The following is a 19987-nucleotide window of genomic DNA, read 5'->3' as shown; positions in this document are numbered from 1 at the left end:
AGCATCACCAGCCCCTCCTGTCCACCAACCCCTCCTTCCTCTGCAGGTACAGACATGCTTAGGTCTCCAGCCTCTAAAATACCTTCCCCGGACTCTTTATCTATACTGACCTGTCCCTCTCCCTCTCTTTCTCATTTCAACTTCTAGGGGAAAATCTACAATTTTCTCACCTCCCGTTTGTTTCTCAACCCAGTGAAATTTAGCGTCACCACCATGGCCACTCGCCTGACACTGCTCTATGCAGTCCGATGGACCCTCGCCAGCTCCTGTCTCGCGGGAGCCCTCAGCAGCCTTGCACGCCGCCGCCACTCCACCTGGTTGAAACTCTTGCCTCTCTCCGCTTCCATGACGCTCCCCTCTGGCAGGTTCCTCAGATTCCCTTTTGTGGAATCCACTTCCGCCCAGGCCTTAAATGCTGATATGCTTCCCAGGCATTTCTCCCTTGAGCCCTCCTCTCTCCCACTTCAGGAAACCCTCTGGGCAGCCTGCAAGATGCCTAAGCATGTCTGTGCCTACTGCCCACTGCAGGATGACGGCTTACAGGACATCTTCCCTGGAGCAGCAGACCTCATAGGTAACTGCCTCCTGGGAATCTCCGCTTGGATAAGACACGGTGAACTCAAACTAAGCACGTCCAAAACAGAATGAACCTTCCCACCATTTTAGTGCTCTTTTGTATGTCTTCCCTTTCTTGGTTTAAAACATTCTTGGTTTTAAACTCATCGTGTTTTATGGTTTAAACCTATTTATCCAAATTGGATCAACATTTTTATCCAGATATAAATGTCATTCTTCACCCCTCTCCATCACAGCATCTTTCACTCATCCCCAAGCCATCAATCCCAATGGGCTGTTGAGTCCACCTTCCCTCCAAGGGCAACATCTTTTCCTTAGTTCGGACCACCCTCCTGGTGTGCTGATGGTCTCCTGGGATCCAGTCCTGACCTTCTCCCCAACTCATCTACCTACATTCACCAGCATGAAGGTTTGACACAAAAAGCCTGGCCTGTGACATCCTTTGATGGCTTCCTTCCTCACTCCTCCTAAGCATGGTCCACAAGGACCCTCATGACCCAGCCTTGCTGACCTCTCCCGTGTGACACATTAAGTTCCAGTAATGCCATGTCATCCGCTCACGACGATCTTGCCGTCTGAACAGGAACCCTCTCGTTTCCTTTACCTGCTTCACTCTTACCTATATTTCAAGGGTCACATTAGGGGTGAGTTTCCCAGCGAGACTCCCCCAGGGGGCTCCCGCCCCCCCAATACTCCCAAAGCGCCCTGTGTTTCTGCCCTCCTGCCCAGTAGACTGTAAGACGTTAGCCTTTCCCACTACACGGTGAACTTCCACAGAACAATGGTGTTCTTATTTATCTTCTTATCCTGAGAGTCAAGCAGAGCTGCCGGCATGGAGTGGCTGTTCAATGGGTGCTTCTTAAGACTGAAGTATATTGAAGTCGTGTCCACAAGAGCATGAGCCCTTCTCATCAAAGTGTGGGGGGGGATGAGAGGGAGGAAGACACCCTTCTGAGTTCTTAAAATCTGGCAGACACTGTGCTGGGCTTTTTCTGGATGTTTTCTGACTTAATCTCATCTAATTCTCTCAACAATTCAAGAGGGGAGGATTACTATCTCCAATTTATAGATGAAGAAACCAAGCCGACTGCTCTACAGAGACTGTTTTTGCTTTTTCGGTAGCAGAGTTATTTAAAGGTCATTTCATTCCTGAGCATTTCCCAGCACATCTAGAGGCAGCGGGAGTCCAGTCTGCTGATCCAGAGACCAGAGGCTGCCAGCGTGGTCTCCAGTCTCTCGCTCTCAACTCCCCACCCCCGCTTCACCAGCCCAGGATCCGCCGCCCCGGCCCGCAATCTCTGACCACTGCCTTCCTTTCTCCATGTCCCGCTCTAACCAGTAAACAGCTGCAGGAAGAGGGGGAAGGGGGCTCACTGGTCAGGTGTCGTCCTCACCAGAGCTGACACAGCAGTGACGCTGGCGGTAACAGCAGTGGCCCAACACTCCGCTTCAGCCCAGGACACCCCCCATGATACAGCTGGGGCCCCAGGCACCCAGCTTGAAGAGAATGATGGGAAAGGGCCTTCTGGAACTCCCCAGTTCTGTGAGCTCATCTTCTAGAACCATCTTCACCCACCCAGCTTTGCTGGCCCCCCTGAGCCCCTCAATGTCAGGGCCTGGGGACATATTAGGAGGATCTGAGCTCAACCCCTCTTGCCCACCTTCGCTCACACACACAATACTTTGAAGGATGGCTCACTCCTCTCCTCCCAACAGACCCTTCCGGTGGGTACCCAGGGATGATGATGCTGGCGGCTGGCCACCGCCGCCCCAGGCATCCGACCTCACGGTCAAACTCCTTTGTTCTTCTTCCTTGATGCTGAGCTACGAACCGCCCCCTTTCTGCATCTGGATGATGACCGTTCAGTGTGGACAAGCCGGGGACAAATGTAATGCTGTCGACCCTAAAGCTTGCGGGACAGAGCAGTGAAATAGAAGGGCATGTGACACCCGTGTCTACACCCCACAGGGGCCCCTGTTGGAGGCCATGTGGCACAGCAGTTAGAGCATGCACTTTGCAGTCAGGCTGACCTGAGAACGAACACGGGCGCTAGTGACTGCCAGCTGGGTGTCCCAGTAAAAGTGACTTAACCTCTCAGTTTCCTTCATTCTCAAGGGGGAATAACAATACAGGAAACATCTCTAGAGACACGCAATACACAGGATCAATCACCACAAAGAGCAAAGCACAGCCAACAACATGTCAAGCTGCCCCTTTTCATCCTGTCTGCCTGGGCCCCAACCCAGACAGACCAGATTGGAATTGAGGGTTGACCCACGTTTGCATCAGGATTTCCCTCTCTCTCTTTTTTTTTTTTTAATTTTATTGTGGTAGGAATACATGAGTCACTTAACATGAGATCTACCCTCAACAAAATTTTAAATGTATAGTACAGTGTAGTTGATCATAGGTGCAGTGTTGCACAGCAGATCCCCAGAAACTTCTTCCTCTTGTTTAACTGAAACTTTATGCCTGCACATTAGTAACTCCCCACTCCCTTCTTCCCCAGACCCTGGCAACCACCATTCCACTCTTTGATTCTATGGACTTGACTCTTTTTTTTTTTTTTTTTTGGCGGTACGTGGGCCTTTCACTGTTGTGGCCTCTCCCGTTGCGGAGCACAGGCTCCGGACGCGCAGGCTCAGCGGCCATGGCTCACGGGCCCAGCCGCTCCGCAGCGTGTGGGATCTTCCCAGACCAGGGCACGAACCCGTGTCCCTTGCATCGGCAGGCGGACTCTCAACCACTGCTTCACCAGGGAAGCCCTGGACTTGACTCTTTTAGGTACCTCCTATAAGTGGAATCAAGCAGTGTTTGTCTTTCTGTGACCGGCTTATTTCACTGAGCGTAATGTCCTCCAGGTTCATCCGTGCGGTCACATGTTACAGAATTTCCTCCCTTTTTAAGGCTGAATAGTACACCACTGGGTGTATAGACCGCATTTTCTTTATCCATTCCTCTGATGGACATTTAGGTTTTTTCCACATCTTGGCTATTGCGAATAGTGATGCAATGAACACAAGAGTGCTAATATCTGTTCAAGTTCCTGATTTCAATTCTTTTGGATAAATACTCAGAAGTGGGGTTGCTGGATCACACAGTAGTTCTATTTTTAATGTTTTGAGGATACTGTTTTCCACAGCAGCTTCGCCATTTTGCATTCCTACCAACAGTGCACAAGGGTTCCAATTTCTCCTTGCCAAAACTTATCTTTTGCTTTTTTTTTTTATAATAGCCGTCCTGACAGGTGTGAGGTGTGAGGTCTCATTGTGGTTTTGATTTGCATCTCCCTAATGATTAATGATGTTGAACATTTTTTTCATATGCCTGTTGGCCACCCGTGTTTCTTCTTTAGAGAAATGTCTCTTTGGCATCAGTATTGCTTAAAAGCTCCCCCAGATGACTCCAATACACAGCCAAGGCTTGAGCCTTTGTCCTGGGGGAAGGGCTCTGGACTTGAGTTAGAAAACCTGAGTTCAATGTCTTGCTCTGCCCTTGATTGGCTATTTAGTCTTGGCCAGTTAACCTCCATTTCCTCATCTATAACATGGAGTCGTTACCCTGCCCCACCCACTGGAACCACGGTAATCTCCCCAAGCCTCATTTTGCTCCTCTGTAAAATGGGAATAATCCTCCCCCACTGTCTCAATGCCTGAAGATACATACCACTTGGATCAGTACATCTTAACTATTGTTTTTATTGTCTGGCCCTGGGTGGTGATTCTGTGTGGTTGAGTTTTGGGGGGTTTTACTGTATCGGCCTGCTTTTACTATTTTATCACTTCTTTTTATTGAGTCATCTTTCAGTTTATTTTTATTTTATTGTATGTTTTGTTATTTCCCACTTGACTTCACTCTTAAATGGAGAAGAAGAAACAGAAAGCTCAAAAGAGAAAGTTACAAGGGCCCAGTTGACAATTAGTGGGTCTTTATTTCTCTGCTGAGCTCAGCACGAGTCTTTTCTGTTCCCTCCAAAGCAAGCTCGGATTCTTGACCACATCCCAGCAGAGATCCCCCACCAGCTCCCTTCAGGTTTAAGTTCTCCTGAAGCATCTCTTACATTCTGCTTCTCAGTCCTGGCTGCACTTTAGAAAAAATACTGACACCTGGGCACCACCCCAGTCCAATTACATCCAAATCTCTGGGATAAAGCCCAGGAATTACTACTTTTTCAACACTTCCAGGAGATTCCAAAGTGCTACCAGAGGTGAGAACTACTGTTCTAATCAAACTTTAGTTCCCTAAATGTGTGCCAGTGCTTTGCAACCATGTCTTACATGCTATTATATATGTTTTTCCCTCTGTCAAGTACACTCTTTCTGTTCCAACTAACTGCTAGCTGCTGGTCCTCCTTAAAGCATTGCTGGAGCTTGACTTCCTCCCCTGGACTCCTTGGGCTGAGTCAGGAGTCCCCTATACTCTGGCACAGCAATCAATGTTAACGTGTCATCTCAGCATCTACCACACGACATCAGTATCTTCTTTCTCCATCACTCCCACCAGACTAGGAGATGCCCGATGCGTCCCAATTGTCTATTTTCCCATTGTTGACAAGATCAAAAACTACCATGGAAAGAAATGAAGAAATGAATGAAAATCATCTAGTCGGTTGATTCAGAAGAACCTCAGCTCAGAGGACTCCATCGGGAGAGTGCCAAGGGTGGTCCCAAGGAGTACGCAGGGGTCTCTGTGGATGAAGAAATGAGTCCTACTCTGCCTGCAAGTAGGGAGAGCCTGGAGCTCCTAGAGAAAAGTCTACTCACCCGATCCCCTCCCAACTCATAATGGTGAAAATAGAACTAACCTCTTCTTTTTTTAAATTTTTTTTAATTTTAAAGAAGATGTTGGGGGTAGGAGTTTATTAATTTATTTATTTATTTTTGCTGTGTTGGGTCTTCGTTTCTGTGCGAGGGCTTTCTCTAGTTGTGGCGAGCGGGGGCCACTCTTCATCGCAGTGAGCGGGCCTCTCACTATCGCGGCCTCTCTTGTTGTGGAGCACAGGCTCCAGACGCGCAGGCTCAGTAGTTGTGGCTCACAGGCCCAGTTGCTCCACAGCAAGTGGGATCCTCCCAGACCAGGGCTCGAACCCGCGTCCCCTGCATTAGCAGGCAGATTCTCAACCACTGCGCCACCAGGGAAGCCCTACTAACCTCTTCTTGATAAGTTGTGTCCCTGTTATTTTCATCTTTGATCACAGTACGTGGCTGTAATCACAAGACATTGTTATCAGGAGGCCTGAGGCATGTAAAGGCACTAACCCTGCACTGCAGAGTCTCACCCCATCGTATTCTTTTAGTTTTGTGTCTCCTTTATTAATCTGTCTTCCTCCTCGTGATGGTTAATTTTCTGTGTCAACTTGACTGGACCACAGGGTGCCCAGATATTTGGTCAAACATTATCCTGGGTGTTTCTATGAGAGTGTTTCTGGAGGAGATTAACATCTTTAAAAATTGAAATGTATTTGACACATAAGGTTGTGTAAATTTAAGGTGTAAGACATGTTAATCTGATACATTTCTATATTGTGATATGATTATCATCATAGTCATAATTAACACCTCAGTCACATTGCATCATTATTTCTTTTTAGTGGCTGGAATAATTAAGTTCTAGTCTCTTAGCAAGCTTGATGATTACAATACAATACTGTTGTCTATATTCATTATACTGTGCATTAGATGAGATTAACCTTTCAATCACTAGATTGAGTAAAGCAGATTGCCCTCCCTAAGGTGGGTGGGCCTCATTCAACCAGTGGAAGGCCTGAAGAGAGCAAAAAGGCTGATCCTCCCTGAATAAGAGGGAATTCCCCCTGCCTGACTGCAATTCAGACTAAGACATTGACTTTTTTCCTGCCTGTGAACTAGAACTGAAACATCAGCTCTTCCTGGGTCTGAGCCTGCCAGCCTTTAGACTGGAATGACACCATGGATTCTCTTGGGTCTCCAGCTTACCAACTCACCCTGCAGATCTTGGAACTCACCCGCTTCCACAACTGCATCAGCCTTATCCCAAATATATATATAACGACTGTTCTAACCAAATTTTTTTTTTTTTTTTTTTTTTTTTTTTTTTTGCGGTACGCGGGCCTCTCACTGTTGTGGCCTCTCCTGTTGCGGAGCACAGGCTCCGGACGCGCAGGCTCAGCGGCCATGGCTCACGGGCCCAGCCGCTCTGCGGCATGTGGGTTTCTCCCAGACCGGGGCACGAACCCATGTCCCCTGCATCTGCAGGCGGACTCCCAACCACTGCGCCACCAGGGAAGCCCCATTTTTTTTTTAAAGCTACATCTTTTTATTTATTTTATTTATTTATTTATTTATTTATTTATTTTTTTTTTGCGGTACACGGGCCTCTCACTGCTGTGGCCTCTCCCATTGCGGAGCACAGGCTCTGGATGTGCAGGCTCAGCGGCCATGGCTCACGGGCCCAGCTGCTCCGTGGCATGTGGAATCTTCCCGGACCGGGGCACGAACCCGCGTCCCCTGCATCGGCAGGCGGACTTTCAACCACTGTGCCACCAGGGAAGCCCTGTTCTAACCAAATTTTTATAATTCCCTATATGTGTATTTATATACACAAATCCTATGTGTTCTGTTCCTCTGGAGAACCGTGACTGATACTGACTTCCATGAAGTTGGTAGAAAATCACTGAACAGTCCTCAGGTTCCTCAATCCACATTATTCCCTTCCTTGCTGTGGTGCCATGACTGGCTGACAGTCTCCCCTCCCCTCTTAATGACTTGTGCCTTCCACACTACAGGGCAGCTGACTGAAAGCAACCAGACCTGGGCTGGAGTCCTGATGTCACAGAATTTACTAGCTCTGTGACCTTGGTGGGTTAGTTAGCCTCAATATCCTCACCCATAAAGTTAAAAGGACTGCCACCCGGGGAGGGGGGGTTGTTGAGAGGATTAATGAGATAACAGGCAGATCATCTTACACAGAACCTGGCACCAAGCAGACACTCAAGAAAAGGTAGTTCTTTAATTATTGTTATTTTGGGGGAGAGGAAACTAACTAACCATACTTTTGAGAACTCCACTTGAATTGTCAAAAAAGGCTCTGAGTAAAAGGGCCTGAAGGATATGGCAAAGGGAAAGCAGGAGCTAGTTTTAACCAATCAGAGGCCTTTTTCCCATCCAAGTTTGTGCTGTGTTGGCTCTCGCGGAAGTCACAACATCTCTGGATGAGCAGGGAATTAATCTACTAATATTCGTCTTCCTGGACTTACAGCCTAGGGATGTGCTCTCAGGGAAACCGACACAGCCTAAAGAGAAAGGAGAAACATCCATTTGGAAAAAAGTGCTTGTTCATCCATATCATACTCCCCCTTCCCCATCCTGACATCCTTCAGAGGTCAAAAATGGTTACTCCATATCTGTCCCCATCACTCTGGTGGGTGCTGTCAGCATGTCTTATCTGGGACTACAATCGTTCCCTAAGGGGTCTCTCTCTACATCTAAGTGATAGGACTGAGTACACCAGTCCCCATTTTAAATCTTTCACTGGATCTCTATCCCTTGCAGAATGAGCTCGGAAGTCCTCCACACTCTGACCTCTCCCCACTTCTCCAGCCCTTCCTCCCAACACTTCTCTCCCTGCAATGCCACCCCCTGGGCTTCCACGGTTCTGAGCTACCCACTCTTCCCCAAACTTATCTGTCTAGACTCTCTCCTTATTGGGCACCTGATAACGCCATCTCACCCTTCAAGATCAGCCCAGTGTTGCACCTTCCACAGGAAGGGTTAATCCCACTCTCCACCTCCTGAACCAGCCAATCTATTTTCTTGCCCCCGGCCCTTGAATTTCTCCCTGTCACAGAACTCCCACATTGCACTATAATTTATGATGTACGTGACTGTAACCCTGTCTGTGAGCTCTTCCAGAGCAAGGAGTATGTTATATTTAATCTCTGTATTTCCTTTACCTATTAATGGGTGAGACACCCAAAAGGCACTGAGTAAAGGTTAGGAGAATACATTTAAAAACACACTGGTTGGGAAGGGAAGGAGATGCCCACAATTCTATAGGGAGAGCACAAGGGAGATTTTTGTGGTGCTGGGACAGTTCTGTATCTTGATCTGGATGGTAGGTACACAAATGCACGTTGTAAAATGATGCGGAACTGTACACACACGTCATCGCAATGTCAATGTCTGACTGATATTACAGTGGGTCCCTTGGTATCTGTAGGGTTTTGGTTCCAGGACCACCTCCCCGCGCACACCCAGGATACCAAAATCTGCAGATGCTCAAGTCCCTATAGCAAATGTCCTGGTACAGTTGGCCTGTATCCATGGGTTTCGCAACCTCAGATTCAACCAACTGCAGGTGGAAACCTGCGGATACAGGAGGCCAATTGTATATTATGTTGTATAAGATATTGCAAAGGGAAAGCAGGAGTTTGTTTCAACCAATCAGAGGCCTTTTCCCCATCCAAGTTTGCGCTACGTTGGCCCTCGTGGAAGTCACGAGCTCTCTGGATGAGCAGGGAATTATTCTACTAAGCATTGATCCTTTTGGAAGATGTAACCGTTGGGGGAAACTGGATGAAGAGGCCACAGGATTTCTTTCTACCCTCTTTACGACTTTCTGGGAATAACTATTTGATAATAAAAAGTTTTTTAAAAAAGGAAACATGCACTGGCGAGTTTTACTGTTCTGACTCATCTAATAAAATTATTGGAAATGAGGGGCAGTCAACCCTGGAATTTTTCACAAAGTCTAACTTAAGATTATTTAAGACTGACCAGCTAGAAGGTGAATTATGAGAACACAAACATAACCCAAATGTGCTTCAACATCTGCTTTATTTAGAATCGTAACAAGTTTCTGCTCTAAAGGCCTTGGAATCAGTACCTAAATGGGAAGAACCAGGAGTAGAATGAATCAGGTCAGCACAGCTGTGGGAGCAGAACAAGGCTGCCTGTGATGAAGCACCTGAGAAAAACAGAAAGCTTCTGTGACTCTATCTGACCAGAGAAAGAGGCTGAATGGGTGGGAGAAAACTGCATTCCTGACCCATGACTTGGGAGGCCCTGGACCTAAAAATCTGAGTCCACATTCTTAGTAACTTGGAAACCCTCACATGCTGGAGGTGCTAAAAACTGAGGTTTGGGGAATTCCCTGGTGGTCCAGTGGTTAGGACTTCACGCTTCCACTGCAGAGGGCATGGGCTCAATCCCTGGTTAAACTGAGGGAACTAAGTTCCCTCATGCCTGCTGCACGGGACAGCCAAAATAAAATTAATTAATTAATTTATTAAAAACCAAGGTTTCCAGTAAACTAACACCTTCAACAGCGGAAGGCCTCCACACTCCCAGGGCCTCTGACACCCTGAGATTCCTAGCAACCAGGGTGGGCTCCCAACCTGATGATGTCAATAGCCCTAGGAGCCTGAGACCCCTAATAACTGATGTCTCTGAGAACCATGAAGCCTTTAATAAATTGAAAACCTGAATAACCCAGGGCTTCTACCGACCCAAGACCTATAATAAACTGAGACTCTTAGCAACCCAGGTCTCCTAGCAACCTGGGGACTCTGATTATCGGAGACTCCTAGCAACCAGGGAGATTGCACAACCTGGGGCCCCAGCAGACATCCAACCCTGGGCCTAGACTGCCTCTCCCTCTGTGGTGATTCCACACTGAATCTTGAGAGGAAGTGTGATCTGAGAGACAGAGGCAGAATCAGGAGCCAAAGACCTGGGTGAGGGCTCCCCTGGTGGCACAGTGGTTGAGAGTCCGCCTGCCGATGCAGGGGACATGGGTTTGTGCCCCGGTCCGGGAAGATCCCACATGCCGCGGAGAGGCTGGGCCTGTGAGCCGTGGCCGCTGAGCCTGTGTGTCCGGAGCCTGTGCTCCACAACGGGAGAGGCCACAACAGTGAGAGGCCCATGAAAAGAAAAAAAAAAAGACCTGGGTAAAACGTTCTGATTTGGCCACTTACTAACTGTACATCTTTGGCTTTATCTCCCTGACTATCAGACTCCTTACATATCAAATGAGAATGATAATTAGGATCTCTAGCTCATAAAATTACTGTGAGCATCAGGTAAGAAGGCTTAAGGGAAAGCATTTTAACAGCTATACATATGCATGTTGCCATTTCCAATTGCACCCTGTCCCCTCCCACCTCAAGACCCACCATACTGCATCAATTTGAAGTCAATGCTACTTCCAAAACATCTTTCCCATCTATTCCAGCTCCATCACCACCACCAGAGTCTCAAGCCCCATTGTCTACATTGCCACCAGTTATCTTTCCAACACACAAGTGCTATCCTTTCTCTTTTGCCCACAGGCTTCTATTGGCTCCCTTGTTCTTTGAATCAAGTTCAACTCTTTAGCATGGTATATAAACTCTTCATGATCAAGCCCTATCTTTCCAGCTTCATCTTCAATCAATCTCCCAACTCCCACTTCCTTTATTTATTCTGAAAACAAACCTGAGAGGTGGGTATTCATCACCTCGTTTTCACAGATAAAGAAAACGGGGCTGAAGTAGCTCACGCAAGTGCATACAGCCTGGAAGCAGTGATTTGAAGCCAAGTTAGATTGTAAAACCCAAGTCCTTTGACTGCAAAGCCATTACTGTCGTTTGGAAGCTTCCCAAAAAGCATACTTCTCTGGTAACTCTCTTAATAAACCAACTTTGGTCTTGTCCCAAAGCCCCTCCAACCCTTTTCTGCAAGAGCTGCTGAACAACATTCAGCTTTGGTGGAGCTTAAATTTACAGTAGGGGGCGCTCTCCCTGCACACAAAACTATATACATCATCCCTAAGAGACTATTGAGACCACGCCCAGTGATGCTTTACCTGTGGCCTGGCTCATTTTGCCATATGGTTCGAGGTGTAATTCTAGGATAAACTGCTTCCATGTTGCTGCTCCTCAAAAAAGCCCAGATTGGGGCTTCCCTGGTGGCGCAGTGGTTGAGAGTCCGCCTGCCGATGCAGGGGGCACGGGTTCGTGCCCCGGTCCGGGAAGATCCCACATGCCGCGGAGCGGCTGGGCCCATGAGCCATGGCCACTGAGCCTGCGCGTCCGGAGCCTGTGCTCCGCAACGGGAGAGGCCACAACAGTGAGAGGCCCGCGTACCGCAAAAAGAAAAAAAAAAAAAAGCCAATGGAGTTATTCCAGAGGCTTTAATCTAATTGTATTATCAGCACTTGGCCTTAAATTCAATACTTGTCCTTAAAAAGTACCCAGTTCCTTTGAGTCTAGGGCAAGGGGTTGAGAACAAGCCAGGGCCAAACTCAGGACAGGGGTCTGTAGGAGGAGGATTTCAGCTCCAAGGGCTGGCCTCTGGAGAAGGCATCCCTAAAGCCTCAAGGGGTTACGTTCAAAAGGTAAAGCAAGCTCCAGGGTCAAAGAAACAAAGGTCAGGAAAGCTGCTCTGGCTGGGATAAGCGCACAGCAGTGGAAGGTCTGAGCGGGCAGCCAAAGCTACGTGTACAGAAGTCAGTCTTGGAAAATCTGTCCATCTGGGGCAAGACCTCCCCAGCAAGTGGGTGGGGAAGAGAATGTGTATCCAGCCTTATCTCCTTATTTCTCACTATATTCTCAGGGCCTAACCCAGACACTGGTACCTAATAGGTGCTTAATAAGTATTTGCAGAGTGAATGAATGAAAAATAAAACCCCTAGAGATACCAAGTCCACACACCTCCTTCTAGCCTCTACCATCCTGCCCTATGGGGATGAGAGAGGATGCCACTGCCTGCCTAGGGACTCCTTGGTGATTGATTAAATCATTCATTTTAATTAAGCACCAAGAACAAAAGGACGAACACTGCCAAGTTGCAAAGACGAGAATATTGAGGGAGAAATCTAATGGGAAACACGGAGCATGGAGATGGATCTGCTGACTGAGCTCTGGGAGGCCGGGTGGGAGGGGGTTGGCCTTGGCTCAGTTCTACAAACAGCAGCCAGGAGGCCTGCTCCAAAGGCGCTGCTGAGACCATGGTGAAAAATTGATAATGATAAGAGCCACAGTCCCCCTGCCAGGAGCCTCAGGCCCTGGGAGCCAGATGTTCCACAGGACAAGAACGTCCCGTACCCGAGTCAGGAGGGGGCAAGGAGCTGAGGTTGCTGCAAGGCAGACAAGAGGCCTGTGGAGCAGACTGGGGCCCACCCCACCACTTGGAGCCAAGCAGAGCTCAGCGGCATGCAGATCAGCCAAACCCCAGGCAACTTGGCCGTCCAAAGCCCAAAATGAATGCTTGTTGTAAGTCACTGAAATTTCACAGTTGTTTGTTATGTGGCAACATCACTGAGTGCACTATGCCTTCTGAGGGCCTTTTCAGTGCCTTCAGTTAAAGAAAGAGTCTGGCTATTAAAAAGAAATATTTAGGGCTTCCCTGGTGGCGCAGTGGTTGAGAGTCCGCCTGCCGATGCAGGGGACACGGGTTCGTGCCCCGATCCCGGAAGATCCCACATGCCGCGGAGCAGCTGGGCCCGCGAGCCATGGCCGCGGAGCCTGTGTGTCCGGAGCCTGTGCTCCGCAACGGGAGAGGCCACAGCAGTGAGAGGCCCGCGTACAGCAAAAAAAAAAAAAAAAAAAAAAAAAAAAAAAAAAGAAATATTTACAGAAAATTCGAGCACTCCTTGGTTCTCCCATTTTGGAGAGTAATTTCACAACTTCCAGAAAAGTTGAAGATGCACGTACGTTAGCGGTCAACTACTCCACCTCTAGGTGACTACACATCACAGAGCAGGGTCAGAAAACTGTTTCTGTAAAGGACCAGAGAGTGAGCATTTCAGGCATTTCAGACTAGATGGTCTCTATGAGACTATACAACCATTCAACTCTGCCATTTTAATGTAAAAGCAGACGCAGACAATACTGAAATGAATGCCTGTAGCTGTGTTCCAATAAACCTTTTTTATGGACACTGAAATGTGAATTTCCTATCATTTTCATGTATCACAAAATATTCTTATTTTTTATCCATTAAAAATGTAAAAACCATCCATCGACAGGTGAATGGATAAACAAAATGTGGTAGATACATACAATGGAATGTCATTCAGCCTTAAAAGAAAGGAAATTCTGACGTGTGCAACATAGATGAAACTTGAGGTCATCATGCTAAGTGAAGTAAGCCAGTCACAAAAAGACAAATAGTGTGAGATTTCATTCATACAAGGTACCTCGTGTAGTCCAATTCATAGAGACAGAAAGTGGATGAGTGGACAGGGGCATAGGAAGTTATTGTTTAATGGGTAAAGAATTTCACTTTAAGAAGATGAAAAAGTTCTGGAGATGAATGGTGGTGATGGTTATACAACAATGTGAATGCACTCAATGCCAGTAAGCTATACACTTAAAAATGGTTTAAATGGGAACATTATATGCTAGGTATATGTTACTGCAATTTTTTAAAATTAAAATTATAAAAAGAAAAAATTAAAAATTATTCTTAATTTACAACCCCATACTAAAACAGGTGGCAGTGGATTTGACCTATCGGCTGTAGTTACTAACGCTTGCCCTAAAGAAACTCTCTCAGATGTGCCCAGGAGGTAAGTACAGGAGTTCATCACAGCACTGTCTGGGTTATAGAAAAATAACAGGAAATAACCTAAATATTCATCAAGAGGAAAATGGAGCAATGCATTGTGGTATAATTATTCAATGGAATATGCAGTGATAAGTGGAGTATGCTATAATTTATATCTAAAACTTAAAACCCTACTGAATAATGTTATATTGTATTAATGCATACATAAAAATGTAATGTAAGTGTAAAACCATACATAGGAATGATAAACACTGGATTCACAGTAATAGTAACCTCTGAGGAGGAGGGAGAAGAATAGAAATGGGAGTGTAAAATACAGGGAGCTTCAATTATATCAGTAATGTTTTATTTCTTTAAATGAGATCTGATGCAAATGACACAATGTTAAGATTTGATAAAGCTTAATGGTGGGTAAATAGGTAGTCATTACGCTCTTTTCTATTCTTGTCTGATCTTTGAAATATTTCACGATGAAAAACTTAATTCATAAAAGGGGAAAAAAAGCAAAGGAAGGAACAAATTTTTAAGGAAAAAAGAAAGCCAGCAATTTCAAAGCATGCTGGTAGCAGCCAGAGGAATAACAGAAGAAGTTATCAGTTCATCTCACTCGTCCTTCTGGGTTTTCTCCACAGGCTTAGAACTCAGGGGGGTGAACCTGATGCAGAGACCCACATTCGGAACCACTGGATGGCTCTGCCTGTGAGTTTGTTCTGTGTGTCTGGAGAAGGAAGGCTGACAGAACCCAGACCAGCCATCCCTGAGAACCATGTTCCAGCCACAACCTGCTTTCCAGAGGCAAACCTGCCCTCACCCACAAGGCACAAGAAGGCATTTCAGGGCTTCAAGGTGTTTCGTTGTGAAAACCAGGTTCTCTCACCAATACCTGCAGAGATGGAAAAGACAGGGCACCTCTCAAGCCTTCTCTTGGGGACGTTGCTTGGCCTTAGTTCTAGTCCGTATTTAATGCTGTCAATTAAGATTAGGTTAGATTGAAAGTAACAGGAAACCCAAACAACAGTGGCTTCAACAAGACAGAAGTTTATTTTTGTCTCATGTAAAATAAATCCAGAGGTAGATAACTCAGGGTAGTGTCAAAGCTAGGGTGTGACCTGTCCTCCGGTTCCAAGATGGCAGCTGGAGCGCCAGTTATCAGATCTGCCTTCCAAGCAGCAAGACAGAAGAAAGGGAGAAGGACCTGCCTCCTCCTTTTAATTATTTACTTATTTGCACACGGGCTTTCTCTAGTTGCTGCGAGCGGGGGCTACTCTTCGTTGCGGTGCACAGGCTTCTCATTGCAGTGGCTTCTCTTGTTGTGGAGCACGGGCTCTAGGCACATGGGCTTCAGTAGTTGTGGCACATGGGCTTCAGTAGTTGTGGCTCGCGGACTCTAGAGTGCAGGCTCAGTAGTTGTGGAGCACGGGCTTAGTTGCTCTGCGGCATGTGGGATCTTCCCAGACCAGGGCTCAAACCCGTGTCCCCTGCATTGGCAGGCGGATTCCTAAACACTGAGCCACCAGGGAATCCCCCTGCCTCCTCCCTTTTAAAGGAGTCTTCCAGAAAGCATCCCATGATTTTTCCACTGACATCTCATTGTCCAGAACATAGTCAAATGGCCACACTAACTCCAAGAAAACTTAGGAAATGTCTTTTTCTGAGAAGCCATGAACCCAGCTGAAAACCAGGAGCTCCATTACTAAGGAAGAAAAGGAGAACAGATCTTAGAGAAGGCAACTTGCAATCTCTGTCACAGTTGCCACCTTACTGTGTCACTTTGAGTAAGTGCTGTCACTTCCTCACCCTTCAGTCAACGCATTGGACTAGGTAGGTCAGAGCTAAGATCCTTCCCAGATCTGACATCCTATTCTATGCTAAAGCGTTATATTTATGTAAATCATTGATTCCAAAGTTGGAAGAGGCAAGTGAAAGAAACTAACATTTATTACTTACTCATGAGTGATCGATTCTTTCTCTGTTTAACTCTTTTCAACCTCATCCGTGACTATATGATGTTGGGTGTATTACTGCTTTTTAGAGAAGAGAAAATTGAGGTTCCAAAAGAGGCTAAACCACCTCCCAAATTCACACAGCTTTAAGTGATGGGACCAGGATTTGAACCCCACCCATGCTCCTTCACTATACCATGCTGCCCATTTCTGTATTTCAAAATAGACCAGAACACAATTCCAGGTCTGCCACTTATTGAGAGTGTAACCTTGGACAAGTTACTTAATCTCTCTGTGCCTCATTTTTCTCATCTGCAAAATGGGAATAATAATGGTACCTAGGCTATAGGGTTGTTGAGAAGATTACATGAGTGAAAAAACATAAAACACTTAGAACATGCCTGGCATGTAGAATTAGTCTGCAAGTGTTAGCTATTATCATGTTAGGCAACATTTGAGAAGTTCCATGAGGGAGAACTGAGGGACAGAGAGGATATTCCAGGCTGAGGGAACAGCCCAATCCAAAGCTGGGAGACGGTGATGGCACAGTCAGGTCTAAAAGCATGAGCAGGAGTCATGAGTCTCCAACTTCAATACCTAATCGGGGCCTCAGCATGAGGTAGGTCCTCACTAGTTATGTACGTGATTTGAATAGATCTCAGGAAAACCCCTAAGAATGAACAACGTCTATAGAGACAAATCTCAAATTTTACCTTGAGGGAAGGGAAGAGTAACATACACAGGCTCCCAACTGTGAGCTCCCCATATGCTAGAAGCATGAAAAGGGGGGCAGCCTAACACCCAGAGCAAAGTACATGAACTTGGGTCCTTGCTCTGCCTGGCCCTTATGGTGCCATATTCCAGGTGTTATGGCTTATTATTCACAGCTGGCAGCCAGCCAGCACCAAAGCACCCAGCCCCACCTTCTGAACTTTGTCCCCAAGCAGGAAAATTTTCTCCTCTGTGTACTTAAGAAAGGGACAGCTACACAGTGTCACACCCACGGGTACCTCTGGCCACAGTTCTACAGCCAACCGGAGGCCTGAGGGACAGGACTGTCCTCTCCACACCAGCCCCTCCAGGGGAGGAGCGTCTCCCTCTGCCAGGGACCATGTGCAGACCCAGCCTTTATAAAACTGGGCGAACCAAGATAGGAGGCAAGCACCTGAAAATGGGACTTTGGAGACCTGGGTTCTTACCCCAAATCTGCTACTAAGCCATTCTGTGGCCTTGGGCCAACACCCTGCTTGCCTTAAACCAAGGGTCAGTGGAAATAATCACATGCTTCTTGTAAGATCGCTCACTGGTTGTGAATATTAAATGAAATAATGCACGTAAGGTGTTTAAATCAGCTCAGCACGCAGTAGGGACACAGCCCATGCAAGGCCCCTTGTTTCTTAAGGTTTCTGTCAGCGTCAGCACTCTCCGAACCGTGATGATAAATCCCGTAAATGATTAAGTGGCTTCTCTTTTTTCGTCCTAAGCATGCTCAGTGCTTCTGCACTTAATGAGTTTACCTTTGGACCCTTCCAAACTGTTTATGCTTTTACGACTTTTTATCACACCTTTCCCATGATGACCAATGCGAGAGGCCCCAGGTAACACGTTCCTCTCCTTCTCCAAAAGCTCCAATAAGATAAACCAAGGACACAGACACACAAGGATTATAAGCCAAATGGAAGTAAATATCATCTTCCCTGGTACGTTGCAAACCTCAAACCACAGGCTTTCCTTTAATTTGTGTTGGAGAATTCAGATCAGGCCAAGGGTAGCTGTGGATCTTCTTAACTCCCAAATCTGGATATTGGAACATATTTCCTCGCACACACCCTGAAGCTTGCCTGCAGAGACGGTGATGAGGTCTGAGAGGAAGCTCAGCTCAGCTATATAGACAAGGATGCAAGCCCTCTAGAAGGTAGCCCTGAGCCTGGACCAACTATGCTCCAAGCTGAGCCAGTAAGAGGAGGAGGGCTTGCTGAGGAGGGAGGGAAGTTGAGCAGGAAGCAGCCGACCTGGCTCCTGATTTGGAATCACAGCAGCCCTGTCCACTAAAAGCTGACCCAGTGACCATCCGCTTCTGTCCAGCCGGTCCAAACACTCCTCTTCCTGGACAGAAGCAAAGAACAGTAGGGAGGGAGACCCTATACATCCTCCGACATGCTTCCATCCTGAGAAAAGCACATTTGAGAGGAGTTTCTAAAGGAAGGTGAGAAGGAGAGATATTTTCTCTTGCCCGACAACATGGGTCTTCCGTTTTTAGCCTAGTTTAAGCAAGAGCAAATCCCTACCCTTGAAGATGCACACTTGTGCATGCACACACACACACACACACACACCTCCCACCTGTGCAGACAGCACGAGGTTTAAATTGAGTGGAATGATTGAGTTTGGCCTCTTAGCTGAACTTCGTATCCAGACAGAACACAGAAGTTGGACCAAAGGCACATCCAAACCAGAAAACCATTGGGACCGCATGCCTCATATCCGGTGTACAAGGGAAGATGCTGCTGAATCTTGTTCCCAGAGTCCTTGTGGCTGACGTCCTAAAAATTAATAGAAACATGGTGATTCATCTGCCATTCTGAAACATAAACCCAACAGCCCAGCAGGCCAGGGTCATGGGCTCACACTAATAGGGGTTTATGGTACCTTCCTGAGAATGGGATCCGGAGCTCACCCTTGCAAGAGCTGCCTGTCCAGTCGTCACATCCAGGTGGAGCCCTGGGCCTGGCAATGAACTGGGAATTCCTTGGTGTCCTTTCTCCTCTCAGGTCTTCCGTTACTAGCCACACGAACTTGGAGAGTTAGTTCCTCTTCTTGGGCTTCAATTTCCTCCCTGCTAAGTCTTGTTCTCTTAATTTCATAAAAGGAACAATAATTGCTACCCCTATGGACCTCCCAGGCCCATGGCTCCAGCAAGGTGGGTATGGGAAGTGTTCTCCCGAGGAGAGGGCATGGGGGTTACACAAAGTCCCATCAGGTCAGGAGGAAATTACCAGTCCAACAACAGTGATCCTGGGAAAAGCAGTTTTGTTCATTTTCCAGGTGGGGCTGGGTCACCTGGAAAGACAACCTGAGAAAGCTTCTCATGGGGAAGAATAAAGCCAAAAGTTATAAGGAGCAAAACAGGTAATCCCATTCGCAGAAGTAAATAATGAAGAGCAGAGAGAAAAATGGCAAAGGTGATGGATTAAAACAGAAATCACTAAAAGATAAAAATTTTTAAAAAGAACCAAAGTGAGAAGTCTGTATAAACAGAATGGTAATTAGGAGAGAAAGACAGGATAGCAGGCAGGGGGGAAGGTCAGGTGCAGATATCCCTCGGAAATTCGGTGGGGTAGGGGTCAGAGGGCAGTAGTGGAGCTGAAAGGGGAGAGACAGATAAAGGTGGTGCCAGGGAGAAGTATGGGCAACAAGCAGTGTTCAGAGCTCTGTTCCAGGAGCAAGGAAGGCTCGGAGAGAGTCGGGGGCAGGCTGAGGAAGGAGAATATGATCTGCCAGCTAACATCATAATTCTAGAACTGACCAAGCCCTAAAACCAAGACAGTGCCCCAAGGACTTGGGGTCTGGCTATCGAGCTCTCCAAACTGCCTCAAGACCAAGGAAACTTGGATTGCTGTCAAGGGAAAAGGAGAGGGCTAGCCAAGGACACAATACGCGTGTACTCTATATAAAATAGAGGGGGCTTCCCTGGTGGCGCAGCGGTTGAGAGTCCGCCTGCCGATGCAGGGGACACGGGTTCGTGCCCCGGTCTGGGAAGATCCCACATGCCGCGGAGCGGCTGGGCCCGTGAGCCATGGCCGCTGAGCCTGCGCGTCCGGAGCCTGTGCTCCGCAACGGGAGGGGCCACAAACAGTGAGAGGCCCGCGAACCACCCCCCCAAAAAAAAATAGAGGAACAACAGTGCTACTGTAGAGCACAGGGAACTATAGTCAAAATCT

The sequence above is a fragment of the Mesoplodon mirus genome (genome assembly GCF_964341445.2).
Source record: "Mesoplodon mirus genome assembly, chromosome: 18".
Classification (NCBI taxonomy): domain Eukaryota; kingdom Metazoa; phylum Chordata; class Mammalia; order Artiodactyla; family Ziphiidae; genus Mesoplodon; species Mesoplodon mirus.
This window is presented reverse-complemented; position numbering follows the sequence as displayed.